The sequence below is a fragment of the Leopardus geoffroyi genome, chromosome C3 (assembly GCF_018350155.1).
Source record: "Leopardus geoffroyi isolate Oge1 chromosome C3, O.geoffroyi_Oge1_pat1.0, whole genome shotgun sequence".
In the NCBI taxonomy this organism is placed as follows: domain Eukaryota; kingdom Metazoa; phylum Chordata; class Mammalia; order Carnivora; family Felidae; genus Leopardus; species Leopardus geoffroyi.
In genome coordinates this window covers 47712832-47727348 of record NC_059338.1, presented here as the reverse complement: position 1 = coordinate 47727348, position 14517 = coordinate 47712832, and the positions used below count along the sequence as shown (strand labels likewise).

Here is a 14517-nt window from a genome sequence, read left to right as displayed (position 1 = left end):
AATGGACGAACATAGCTCTGACCCATTCGTGACCTATCATGACCGTGGAAGTAGTTTTCAGCAGCTTGGTTATTTTACTCCTTAAGTGTGCCAGGCAATCTGGATCTAGGTGACAGATTAGGACAATTCATAAACTTTTGAATAATGGTTAATGTTTCTAAAGGGAAGGAATCTAAATGTGGAAAAGAGTGTTTTGTTTGTTTGTTTGTTTGTTTAACCTAATTTTGCATCCAATAATTCACCTATATGCACACTGCCAATATAAGTAATGTATATTTCCTACCTGTTTAACATAGATAACAAGACCTAAAAGACAGTGAAGTAAAAATATGAGGTGCTTGGCAACATTTCAATAATGAGTTGATTCATTATATGTTGTCAAAGAAGGCTCCAAGAGCTAACCGTTCATGCTTGCATTGATGGAACAGAGTTATTCCAAAGCATTTACATTGCACTAAAAATCTCCCCTGTTATGTGTGTTCAGTGTGGATACTGGTTAAAAACAATTGGGGGTTGAGTGGAGTAGTATGAGTGAATAACCTTGTATGTCCTTCAGAAAATGCGTAATAACCGTGTCCTGCCTTGAAATATCATAGTTCATTAGGTTTCTGAATACCCTATTCAATCATTTCAAAGCTTGTCCATGGTTAAAGAGTAACAACATTATTATTTCCCTTTCCCCAAGGGAACTGCCAAAATGCAATATCCTGTTATGGAGATCCAAGCCTCTGACACACATACTGAACATTAAAGCCTCTCTCGCTCAGAATAATTGCGTTGCATCCAGCTTCATTGTTCTGAGTGGGGTCTCTGGTGTGCTTTCATGAATACTTCAATTTATAGACTATTTTGGAAAAAAAAATGTGACTTTTTTTTTCTGATACATTTTATAATGCACCAAGATAACAGCGAGTTCTGATACTCAAGGTTCATTCTATGGTTTAAGCCATATTGTTGCAGAAGAACCAGACAAGAACTGATTTTTTTTCTATAGGAATAACAACAAACAGCAAAACAAGCAAAATTGCCAAATTTGAAGCTCAGATGTTTGTTTTAAGGATCCCCAACCTCTCCATTATTATCCCCTCTTCTCTAATAGCAACTACTCCTCCTTCTGAGTCTCACTGGGACCACATTCTCTACTCCCATCACTCAAAAAGAAAAATAGCCCTGAAAATAAATAAATGAATAAGAGCACTCATTCATAACATTGTCTTAACTTCTACAAGTAACCAATTTAATACACGGATGACCCAGTCTTTGAAAGTGACTGTAAACAAGAAAAGACAGAATGCAAAAGACCAAGGATGAAAGAAGTCAAAGACTGCACGGGTTTCATCTGCACCAGCGCTTTTCTGTTTTCTATCCATCCCTCTTTATTCTGCCCCAAGGACTTTTGACTCCGGAGATCCAAAATCTGCTCTCATTTCAAAACACTCCCATCCCTGGTCTAGTGTGTCCTTGAATAATCATACTTTCTGACTTATAGACTATTACAGTTTTCCACATGAAAAATAGGCACAGGACCAGGTGGTAGCAGTACAAAGAAATGGCCAATGCAGGGCACCTGCCTTTAACAGTCTGATCCCGCTTATCGGAAAACTGTTGTCCTTACCCAAGCAGTGCATGTAAGGCACTCAGAATAGCAGTGTCTCCGATAGGGTGAAGAGAGGTAGTTCAGAGGGATAGAAATGTCACTTTCAAAACTTCTCTCAGTGAGGGCAGCTGGAGGCAATGCAAGCAGAGGCTAAACCCTAACAAAAGAGATATTCCCCAGAATTCGGGATTAGGAATCTCTAATCTCCATGTTTCTGAACAGGGAGATATATTCCTGAAGACCCTGAGAAAGTTCCATCTAAAACAGTGTGGAGGTTCCTCAAACAATTAAAAATAGACCTACCCTATGACCCAGCAGTAGCACTGCTAGGAATTTACCCAAGGGATACAGGAGTACTGATGCATACGGGCACTTGTACCCTAATGTTTACAGCAGCACTCTCAACAATAGCCAAATTATGGAAAGAGCCTAAATGTCCATCAACTGATGAATGGATAAAGAAATTGTGGTTTATATACACAATGGAGTACTATGTGGCAATGAGAAAGAATGAAATATGGCTCTTTGTAGCAAAATGGATGGAACTGGAGAGTGTGATGCTAAGTGAAATAAGCCATACAGAGAAAGACAGATACCATATGTTTTCACTCTTATGTGGATCCTGAGAAACTTAACAGGAACCCATGGGGGAGGGGAAGGAAAAAAAAAAAGAGAGAGGTTAGAGTGGGAGAGAGCCAAAGCATAAGAGACTCTTAAAAAATGAGAACAAACTGAGGGCTGATGGGGGTTGGGAGCAAGGGGAGGGTGGGTGATGGGTATTGAAGAGGGCATCTCTTGGGATGAGCACTGGATGTTGTATGGAAACCAATTTGACAATAAATTTCATATATTTAAAAAAAAAAGAAAGTTCCATCTAGCAGACTAATAGCAATGGTCTTGGCCATTTGCTATATGACAATTCTATTTTCATATGGAAGAAGAGGACTATTACAAATTGTCACTGATCGCTCTAATATTTCTATTAGAGAAAAGCAGATGCCTGCCTCCCAAAACCCCAAATGAGAAAAGAGTTATAACTGGTTATAACTGGTTGGAAAAGAAAGAACTTTTTCAACAAAGAAAGCAATCTCACAGGTAGAGAGGTAAGGAATCGGGGTGGGGGGTGATGTTTGATAATTATACTTAGTTTTATCTTGAATAAATTATAAAATAGACAATGGTGAGGGGCGCCTGGGTGGTGCAGTCGGTTAAGCGTCCACTTCAGCCAGGTCACGATCTCGCGGTCCGTGAGTTCGAGCCCCGCGTCGGGCTCTGGGCTGATGGCTCAGAGCCTGGAGCCTGTTTCCGATTCTGTGTCTCCCTCTCTCTCTGCCCCTCCCCCGTTCATGCTCTGTCTCTCTCTGTCCCAAAAATAAATAAACGTTGAAAAAAAAAATAGACAATGGTGAAAAATATTTTTGTTTGATATCTTTTTCTTGGTGTTCTTAATATTATTTTATCTTTTAAAAATCAAATGAATTCCTTTGATTTCAACAAAGAGATAGGAGTCTCTCCTGAGCCTTCACCAAATATTGCATTAAAAAGCAAATTTAGAATACATCACAAGTTTTCTTTTGGTCTTCTAGGTCAGGTAAAGTTTCAAAAGGAAATACATCCATCAGTATCTTTTGGCATTTTGAAATCAATGAATTTATTTCTGCACTTCTTGTGCTCTCCATGTTCTGCCTGTAATAACTTCCTCTCTGTTCAAATTTTTCATTCTATTAGTAGCACAGTAAAAGGAAGAAAACAAATTGATTGACAATGTGGATCCAACCTCATTGGTCACTGATCACTGATATGTTTTTAATTAACTTTAACTTTGGAAATTACAAATTTTTTTCTTTTGTTGCACCAGCCATGTTTCATAGGTTTTTCTCATTTATTTATATTCCTATATGTCTTAGAACATTGTTCAACAGTGGGCGTATTCAAACTCCAGAAAGGCAACCAAGGAATAAGTTGCAATAAATAATTTTAATATTTTATAGTTCACTACTTTATCCCAAATTTTGCTTTGGTCATCTTAGATGCAAGTATCTGACATATATTTATTTATTGCATATATGTAATTAACATACATATTCATGTCTTTATACACTATAATATTTAAATATTTATGATTTTTGTAGAGTTTAACAAGATCACTTTACATCTTATAAAAATGATATATTTAAAAATACTAATTAAATAAAATTAATTTAATACTCTTCAAGGTCTGGAGTATTCAAGCAACTAATTCACAAATCAAAATATCTTTCCAGGGTGGCTACTGGCAAAGTGGCTATCCTACTGGGTGGCTCAGTAGGTTGAGCATCCAACTCTTGGTTTCTTCTCAGGTCATGATCCCAGGGTCACAGGATGGAGCCCTGCATTAGGCTCCGTGCTGAACATGGAAGCTGCTTAAGATTTCCTCTCTCTCTCTCCCTCTGCCCCTCTCCCCAGCTTGCACTCACTCTCTCCCTAAGCTTAAAAAAAAAAAAATCTTTCCAAATCTCTAAAAGCCCAAAGTCAATGCAACTGTAATCTTAGGATTTCATTCTTTGCTATCAATTTCTAATCCTACCCTGAAAGAGATAGTGTCTGCTTCGAGCCAGAGTTAAGGAGGAAAGGGGTTTGTAAGGTAGAGGAAGGTAGGATATGACCTCTTGTTGAAAGTTCACCACACTGAAGTTGTGCACCTAGATATCCCCCATCAGGGGCGCTTGGGGGAGCTCAGTCAGTCAAATGTCTGACTCTTGATCTCAGCTCAGGCCATGATCTCACAGTTCATGAGACTGAGCCCTGCGTGGGGCTCTGCACTGACAGCACAGGCCCTGCTTGGGATTCTCTCTGTCCCTCTCCCTCTGCCCCTCCCCTGCTCATGCTTTCTCTCTCTCTCTGAAGATAAGTAAATAAAGTTAAAAAAAAAGTTATCCCCCATCAAAATACCATCAGTCAAAAAAGTACAAGTTAAATGTCAGCAAGTAATAAAATCTTGTCTGGCAGGAAGAAGAAAAACATGAGAGATATTGTTTTTAAAAAATATTGTTTAACTGAACACAACAAGTGTGGTAAAGTTTTTCAGACTGATCAATTTGGAGTCAATGGTATGAATCAGGACTGTGGATGTCTGTGATCCTAAAACCAACGTGAAGGAGAGTTGGAGGCTATGAATGAGGATTAGGGGAACACAACAAAGGCATCTCTTATGCACAAGACATTTCTACACTTTTCCTCCTGTCTAATTGTCCTCAAAGCAGTAACTTGGTAACGGTGGCAGCAACTGCAGTGAAACAGCTTCCGTCCTTTGTCATGCTTTGATACGTGACAAAGATTTGCAGGTATGTCTAGAGTGATGATGGACATGGTTATGCTTTATCTACCGCGCAATATTACATAGTAGTACAATCACAATAGTCCTGTAATTTAAAATATACTCATCAATCACATACTAGTTATAAAATACCTTTATATATATGGATTATGTTACAGTATGATAAGCTCATTATATGATAATATCCTTGCTTGCGTTATAACATGAAGATACACCAAATAAGAATGCTTGTGATTTTTTTTACAAAGGGAAAAGCTACAATACAAAAAAAAGTTTTCTTTAATATCTTTAACATATGATGTTTTCTAAGTATCAAAAGGGGAAATGTGGACAGAAAACCTGAACAAGACTCTGTGAGTAGGCAAATTACTTGGCTTATATCATGATTGTAAATTAGTTCAGGAAAGGACGGTGGGAGGGAGAAAGGAGAAGGGAATGGAAAAGGAACATAAGTAAGGAAAAGAAGAATAGAACAATCCAGAAACAATCAACAGGGTCTTTTTTTTTTTTAAACTTTTTTTTTTCCAACGTTTATTTATTTATTTTTGGGACAGAGAGAGACAGAGCATGAACAGGGGAGGCGCAGAGAGAGAGGGAGACTCTGAGCCATCAGCCCAGAGCCTGACGCGGGGCTCGAACTCACAGACCGCGAGATCGTGACCTGACTGAAGTCGGACGCTTAACCGACTGCGCCACCCAGGTGCCCCAACAGGGTCTTTTTTTAAAAAGGTAATAACTTCATAATACTACAAATTACAGAGTTATTAACCTTATAATACTATGAGTAAATAAAAATGTATTATTTACTCAATGGCTAAGGTAAGCTGTGAGTGGAAAAGGAATTAGGCAACTCCTGAATTTTCTGGCTCAGAAATTACTAGTATCATTTGGCATTATTTTAATTATTTAAAAGTGATATGATCAATGACCCCAGATTAATATTTTTAATTTACTCTTATTTCTTTTTTTATAAAAGTTTATTTATTTATTTTGAGAGAGAGAGGGAGGGAGGGTGGGAGGGGCAGAGAGAGAAGGAGAGAGAATCCTAAGCAGGCTCCCACACGAGGCTCCATCTCACAACCATGAGATCATGTCCTGACCCGGAATCAAGAGTCAGACGCTCAACTAACTAAGCCACCCAGGCGCCCCTAATTTGCCCACTTTCTATTCTATTTCATCCATCTTCTAACAGTTGAACATGTTTGTCATGTCACAGATGCAGAGCTAAATCACAGTGCAAATGTACAAAGTCTCATTAGCATAAAAGACATTTCTATCATTAGCAAATCAGTTATGGAAACAGAAACAAAGAGTAAGAACTCTGGTTCTCTGATTATGATTTCCCCTCATAAGAAACATTCTGTTCAAAATGTCCTGTATTTTTAAGATGGGAACCATGGTTTACTCTGAATTATCTACAAGGTCATATTGAGAAATGTTTGTACAGAGTGTATCTGCATTTGTTTTATCAATGGAATTATCAGTGACATTGGTCTTAAATTGGAGGTCCTGGAATATGGAATCTGAAGTAAAAAAATGATGAAACACTTGTGAGCAGAGTTCTGTATGAGAAAGCGAAAGTCTGGTTTGCCCTAAAGCTTATATGAGCTACAAAGCTTGTCTCCAGTCACCTGGAGCCTCTTTTTACTTTTCCTTGTTCCCGGTGCCTTGTCTGATCTGGCTTCCTCACCACGCCAGTTAGTCCCTTTTTTAGCATGTAGTGGTCAAACACCCCTATTAGGAAATTTTCTGATTCACAGAGTTTCACTGAAGTGTATTTGAGGGATTAGGTTTTATTAATTACCATTTCTATTTGCATCTAGAAATGTAAGCTTTAATATAAAGAAATGAAATACGAATGGTGACATTTCAGCATCATTTGGGAAAAGGGTTTGGGAGCTGATAGAGGCAGGGGCAGAGTGGAAGGAGGATACTAAGTGAGCGGTGGCTCCTGATGCACAGAGATGGCTACTAACACACGCGCACACAGCCCCTCTTCCCTATCCCACCTTCTTCCTGCTGATCTCACCTAACCGCATGGTGCTGCGGAAAGAGCCTTGGATTAAGAGTGGGGAGACCTGACATGTAGTTTTAACTCTGCCTCACTTTATTTGTATGATCCAGACCAGATTACTTCCTACTTCATTCTCAGAGCACCTGTGCATTCTTTTAACTTGTTTAAACAAAAACAAAAAGAAAAAAGCCTATAGAAAATGAGGTAGAGGATGCAGTAATAAGAGAAGGGTCCTTCCAAAATAGCAAATATCAGAGTTGAATAGAACACTGTGCTCATACCCATTACCTGAATTACAATGTTGGCTTCTGAGACTAACCTTGCAAAATTTCCTACTGCCCGACACTATCAAGAGTTCCATTTGTAAATCCAAATGTCATCATTGAAAATGAGTTATGATTTCCTGGTCAAACTCCCACAGAAGCTCTGGGCTGATAAGCAATCCCGTGAAAGGGACTATTCCTCTTCCCAAGGGATTTAGAGCCTAACAAAGATGAATAAGATAAGTAAATATTTACTGCTGTTTTAGAAACCAGAAAGCAAACAGCCTAGTGAGTGGGCAGACTTAGCATGAGCATGGTGATAGTAATGTGACTATGAAGGTTCTTGAAATATATGACTTATAGGTTTTGTTTGCTTCTTTTACTCTAAGAATCCTAATTTTTTACTCAGGGGTTTGTTATCTATTTATGATTATGCAATTTCTTTACTAAATAATGGCAACCTTTGCTACTCTATTAGAAGTTTATAAGGAAAAAAGTGTAGAAAAACACAAAAACATAGACACACATCTGACCTAAGCACACACTCGTAAATAACGAAAGATCTGAAGTGCATCATAAAAAGGCCTTATGATCAGAAAAGGAAAGAATGAATAGGGTTGGAACAGAAGCTAAGAGAATTATTGGCTGCAGTGCTAGAAAGGACTGAGCAAAGAGAGGGATGCATCTGACCAGGCTTTGTTAAGGAGGTAGACATTAGTTTGGGATATTATTTTATTCCTAACATTTTTAAAAATTATTAAATTTTTTTGATGTTTATTTATATTTTGAGAGAGAGAGAGAGAGAGAGACAGAGTGAAAGTTGGGGGAGGGCAGAGAGAGAGAGGGAGACACAGAATCTGAAGCAGGTTCCAGGCTCTGAGCTATCAGCACAGAGCCTGATGTGGGGATTGAACTCACAAACCGTGAGATCATGAGCTGAGCCAAAGCTGAATGCTTCACTGACTGAGCCACCCAGGCACCCCTATTCTTACATTTTTTAAATGTTTATTTCTTCTTGAGAGAGAGAGAGAGAGAGAAAGAGAAAGAGAGAGAGAAGTGGGGGAGGGACAGAGTGAGGGGGACAGAGGATCTGAAGCAGACTCTACGCTGACAGCAGAGAGCCTGATGGGGGACAAAAATCTGGAAGCTTCACAAATCTGCATGTCACCCTTGTGCAGCAGCCAGGCTAATCTTCGTATCATTTCAGTTTTTAGTATATGTGCTGCCGAGGCAAGCGCCTTCCATTTTTATAGGAAAGTCCAGGAAACTTCTTATATGTAAATGATTATAGTTAATTTTATATTTGGTTTTGATAAGATACTTACTAATTGTAACAAACAGGTTTTTTCTTTTTATGAGATGTAGGAGGCTAAAAGTCTTTCCCCTCATTAACTTCTCAGGTTATCTAAAATTCCAAGCTCCAGACATAGGTGCCCATGTCTCTGTTTGATATCTCCACCAATGTCTTAAAGATGCTTCAGACTCAATATGACCCACATTAAAACCATAACCTTTGTCTCATACCTGGTCCTCTCCTGGTGTCAACTCTTTCAGTGAATAGCATGTACACATCATTGTCACCCTTGACATCTTATCCGATTATAAGGAAAGAGGCCCATCACTAGGTCCATTGATAACACTTTTAAAATATCTTTAAATCTATACACATCTCTCTCTCTCTCTTTCTCCTCATTGTCACCACTCCTAATTCAAATACCAAGGTCTCTTACACTAATCTCTTGATCTAATTTTCCTGTACAACCCTTGCTCCCTGCCCCTAATTCTCACACACAGGAGATGATGTGAGCCAAGTAAAATATAAGTCTCATCATGTTCTCTTTCTTCTTAAGAGTCTTTAAAGCTTACACAGTGCTCTTAAGATAAAGAAGAGAATCCTTAACATGTCCTATGAAGCTCTGACTGATATAACCTCAGATCACCTCAGCCCCAGCCCCCTTGCCTGCTTTCTTCCTCACTCTTTATTCAAGTTTCCTGGCTTCTTTCCAATTCTGAATATACCTTGATCCTCACCGTAGGGCCTTTCCACTCACTATTGCCTCTGCCCGGAACACCTCTCACACACCCTCTCACTTAATAACTTTTCCTTGTCTTCCAAATTATCCAAATACCTCTTCCTCAGGAAATCCTACTCTGACTTGACAAATTGGATCAGATCGGTACATCTTTCATGGCACTTATCACTATTTGTAATTTGTAAACTTAGATGATCACTGTCTACCTCCCACACAATGAGCTTCATGAGGGACCATGTCTGTTTTCACTGGTCCTTTTCTTGAGCACTCAGCCCAGTGATTAGCAAGTACTGAGTTTTCAATGTATTGAGGAATGAATGAATGTATGAATGACTGGATGGCTGGATGGATGGATGACTGAAAGATCACTATCTTCAGATGTCAAATAACTAAAGTCATTAAGCCAATTTGTTGTAGAGTTTTATCATTTTCCAGGAAAAGAGATCCCGAGAGAATGGCATTTGATGCAATGGTATAGAGAATAGGAAGGGAATAACACAGAGCATATTTATAGTTACCTTTGCTATTCAGAATCTGTTCCCCTTTCCTAAGAGAGCATCCTCTTTTTAGGGGACTGTATTTTTCCTCCATGGTGTGGTTTTGTGGGAGTGTATATTTTTCAATAAATAACAAAAAATCAAATAACCCACTTTAAAAATGGACAAAGGATTTGAATACGCATTTCTCCAGAGAAGATATACAAATGGACAATAAGTTCATGTAAAGATGCTCAAAATCAGTAGTCCTTAGAGAAATGCAAATCAAAATGACAGTGACATGCCACTTTGCACACAATAGGATGACTCTAATCAAAATGACAGACAATAACAAGGGTTGACAAGGATGTGGAGAAACCCGTACTTCTCATACACTGCAGGTGGAAATGTAAAATGATGCAGTGCTCTGGAGAACAATTTGGCAGTGCCTCAAGTCTTTAGCTGTAGTTAACATATTACTTAGCAATTTCACTTCCTAGGTATCCATCCAAGAGAATTAAAAACATATGTGAACATATGTTCACAAGAAGACTGATACACAGATACTCGTAGCAGTATTATTCATTACAACCAAAGCGGAAACAACCCAAATGACCATCAACTGATAAATGGATAAACAAAATGTAGTCTATCAATGTAATGGAATATTATTTGGCAATAAACAGGAATGCAGTGCTGATACATTCTATAAACATGGGTCAGTCCATAGTAAAAGTACTATGTTAAGGGAATGAAGCCAACCACAAAAGACCACGCATTGTTTGGTTCCATTTATATGAAATGTCTAGAATAGGCAAAACCACAGAGACCAAAATTAGAATAGTGGTTCTAACGGCTGGGGTGAGGAGAAAAATGGAGAGTGATTACTAATGGATCTGGGGTTTCTTAAGGGGTGTTCAAAATGTTCTAAAATAGATTCTAATAATGGTTGCACATCTCTGGGAATGTATTAAAAACTACCAATGTGTATAATTTAAAGGAGTGAATTTTATGGTTGCGAATTATATCTCAATTTACTGTTAAAAAATAAGTATGATGTATCAATAAGTCTAAATCTTGTAATAGGTACAAAATGTAAGGGTGGCACAGACTGAGGACAGGAGTGGAACAAAGAAGACTGCATTGGCGAGATGATGGTAAATCCGTGAATTACTTGTCTTTCACCCAACCTTACCTGTCAGAACACTGGGAGTCAGTTCCATCAGGCTTTGGCTGCCCAAATACATAAATTTTAAAAAATAACAGTTGCATGTAGTTTTGAATGGAAAATATGTTCCAGAATGGTCAAGCATATAAATCCAAGAGATTAAGCTTCAGGCAAATCCAATCTACACAGGCAGATCGCTAATAGAGGTCATGATTGCAGTTTGGCTACACCTGAGTTTATTCAATGACGCATTTTTCTTTTCTCTTCAGACTCATAAGCACAAGAGCTGCCAGGAGACAAGAACCCCCTCAAACATATTATTCTCGCAGGATGTTGGATGAGTAGATATTAGAACCCACTTCACTTATCTGGTTGCTCACTGTGTAACCAAAACAATTCAGGTCTCCAAATGTTTGCTCATATACCAAAAACCTAAACAATATTAAGCAGCACACTAAAGACAGGAAGTGCCTTTTGGAAATTGTTGTCAGAACTTTGTTACCACATTCAAACTTCCCCATTAAGAAAAAAAAATGTCTCTCTTAACAATGCATGTACTCAGAAATGATAAAAAGAAATTTAAAAATTCTTTATTTTCTCTTATGGACTATATCTGTGTTAAATGGAAAAATGTTTTAGACTGTACATCCCAGAGTTCCTATATATCATTAGCCTAGGGCATAGTTTTTGCTACTGGTTACTTATTAGTACTATTTCGTCAATCTCATACAATGAGTAAATAATAACTTGCAAACACAATAGGATACAAAGTAGAATTTTTACTGTAACCTAGGAAACTAAAAGCTTGTCAATCATATCTCCTTGTGTAGCACTGAATCATAGAGAAAGGGACAGGAATGGATTGTGACAAAACCCTGCACCACAAATTATGCATAAGTTTTATGACCTTAAGATTTCTGGCAGAAAAAAATGTCACGTCAAAGACCACCATGACCAGAAAAGAATAGTAGTCTGCAGACCCGGAAGAAATGTATCTTAGCAGACTGTGTGGGCAATCCCTGGATAATATTAGGAAATCATAGTTTGTAATGTAATAGAAGTGTACTGAGTCAGATTCAAGGTTAACCCATAATGGTAGACTATTAGAATCAGAAAGCAACATGCACTGAGGAGGAGAACCCCACATTTCCACTGACTAAGGGAGACCATATCTCCACTGGAGGTCGGCCTCCAGCCCAGATATGGGTATCAGTCATTTTCTGCTCTACACAGATCTGCTGAATGAGGAAAGAGGAAAACAAGATCCTGAAGGTTTGGGGTAGAGAGGAGCAGGAAGAGGCCCTTATGGCAGACCGCCTGCTTGGTAGAGTATCCACAGAAAATTAAATATCTTGTATGGTGAATTTTAATTTCCCTTTAGTATTTGCTTTGTGCCATTTAAAAGAATTTTGTTGAGGTCTATTTCACTGCAGTGAAGTAGGCACACCTTAAGGGTCCAGTATCATCAGTTTTGACAAATGGATAAAGTCATGTAACCTATACCCTATTAAAATACAGAACATTTATGGCCCCAGAAGATTCCCTTATGCTTCTTTCTAGTTAGTCTCTTCCCACTCAGAAATAGCTTTGTTCTGATTTCCATCATAAAATAGTTTTGTTTTATGACTTCATATAAATATTTATTTCTTTACATCAGGCTCCTTTCACTCTGTATGACGCTGTTGTTTGCATCTATAATTTATTCCATTTCATAGCTGAATGTTATTCCATCGTATATTTGTTTATTCTTTCTTCCATTAATGGAAACCTAGGCTATTTCCAGGTTCAGTTTATGACAAATGAAGCTGCTTGTGAATGTTCTTATAAAAGTCATTTTTGATATATATATTTCTCTTGAATAAAAACCTAAAATGGACTTGCTGGGTCATAGGGTAGAAATACATTTAAATCTTTCAAATATTACGAGTTTTCCAAATAGAGGTAGTATTTTACACACCGACCAACAATGTATGAAGTTCTTTTTGCTTTACACCTTTATCAACATTTCATGATGTTTTCATTTCACCCTTTCTAATGGCTATGTAATGATTTCGCATGGTGATTTTAGTTTGCTTTTTTTCCTAATGGTTAAGAACATTGAGCACAGTCTCATGTGCCTATTGGCCATTCATATACCTCTTCTGTGAAGTATATGTTAAAGTCTTTCCTCTATTTTTATATTGGGCTGGTTATCTCTTCATTAAAATGTAGGGATTCTTTATATATTCTGAATACCACTCTATTTCTCAAATTTATGTGTTGCAAGTGTTTTTCTCTGCCTACGGCTATGTATTCATTTTCTTAGTAATGTCTCCTGGTGAGCAGTTTTAAATATTAGCACTCAATTTATCATTTTTTAAGTTGACTTTTATTTCTGTGTCATTTATAAGAAATAATTTGCCCAAATCAATCAGTGTGATTCATCACATTAATAAAAGAAAGGATAAAGGGCACCTGGGTGGCTTAGTCGGTTGAGCAACTGACTTTGGCTCAGGTCATGATCTCATGGCTCATGAGTTCGAGCCCCGCGTCGGTCTCTGTGTTGACAGCTCAGAGCCTGGAGTCTGCTTTGGATTCTGTGTCTCCCTCTCTCTCTGCCCCTAACCCACTCGCATTCTGTCTCTGTGTCTCTCAAAAATAAATAAACGTTAAAAAAATTTTAAAAATAAATAAATAAAAGAAAGGATAAGAACCATATGATCCTGTCAATAGATGCAGAAAAAGCATTTGACAAACTACATCCTTTGTTAATAAAAAACCCTCAAGAAAGTCGGGATAGAAGGAACATAGTTAAACATCATAAAAGCCATATATGAAAAGCTCACAGCTAATATCACCCTCAATGGGGAGAAACTGAGAGCTTTCCCCCTGAGATCAGGAACACGACAGGAATGTCCACTCTCACCACTGATGTTTAACATAGTGTTGGAGTCCTAACATCAGCAATCAGACAACAGAATGAAATAAAAGGCATCAAAATTGGCAAAGAAGTCAAACTTTCACTTTTCGCAGATGACATGATACTTTACATGGAAAACATGAAAGACTCTACCAAAAGACTCCAAGAACTGATACATGAATTCAGCAAAGTCGTAGGGTACAAAATCAATGTACAGAAATCAGTTGCATTTTTATATACCAATAATGAAACAACAGAAAGAGAAATAAAGACACTTATCCTATTTACAGTTGCACCAAGAACCATAAAATACCTAGGAATAAACCTAACCAAAGACGTAAAAGATCTGTATGCTGAAAACTATAGAAAGCTTATGAAGGAAATTGAAGAAGACAGAAAGAAATGGAAAAAAATTCCATGCTCATAGATTGGAAGAATGAATATTGTTAAAATGACAACACTACCTGAAGTAATCTACACATTCAAAGCAATCCCAATCAAAATTGCACTGACATTCTTTTCAAAGCTTCTCAAACAATCTTAAAAATTGTATGGAACCACAAAAACTCCAAATAGCCGAAGTAATATTGAAGAAGAAAACCAAAGTGGGAGGCATCACAATCCCAGACTTTAACCTCTACTACAAAGCTGTAGTCATCAAGACAGTATGGTATTGGCACAAAAACAGACACATAGACCAACGGAATAGAATAGAGAACCCAGAATTGGACCCACAAGTATATGGCCAACT

The 14517-nt window shown here is 37.8% G+C and overlaps 1 non-coding gene across 1 annotated transcript; it reads right to left on the bottom strand.

Moving 5' to 3' along the window:
- Positions 1-8324: 8324 nt before the first annotated feature.
- Positions 8325-8428, bottom strand: LOC123587082. The gene has a single exon (XR_006707141.1). It is a non-coding gene; the product is annotated as a U6 spliceosomal RNA (small nuclear RNA).
- Between the last annotated feature and the right edge of the window lie 6089 nt (positions 8429-14517).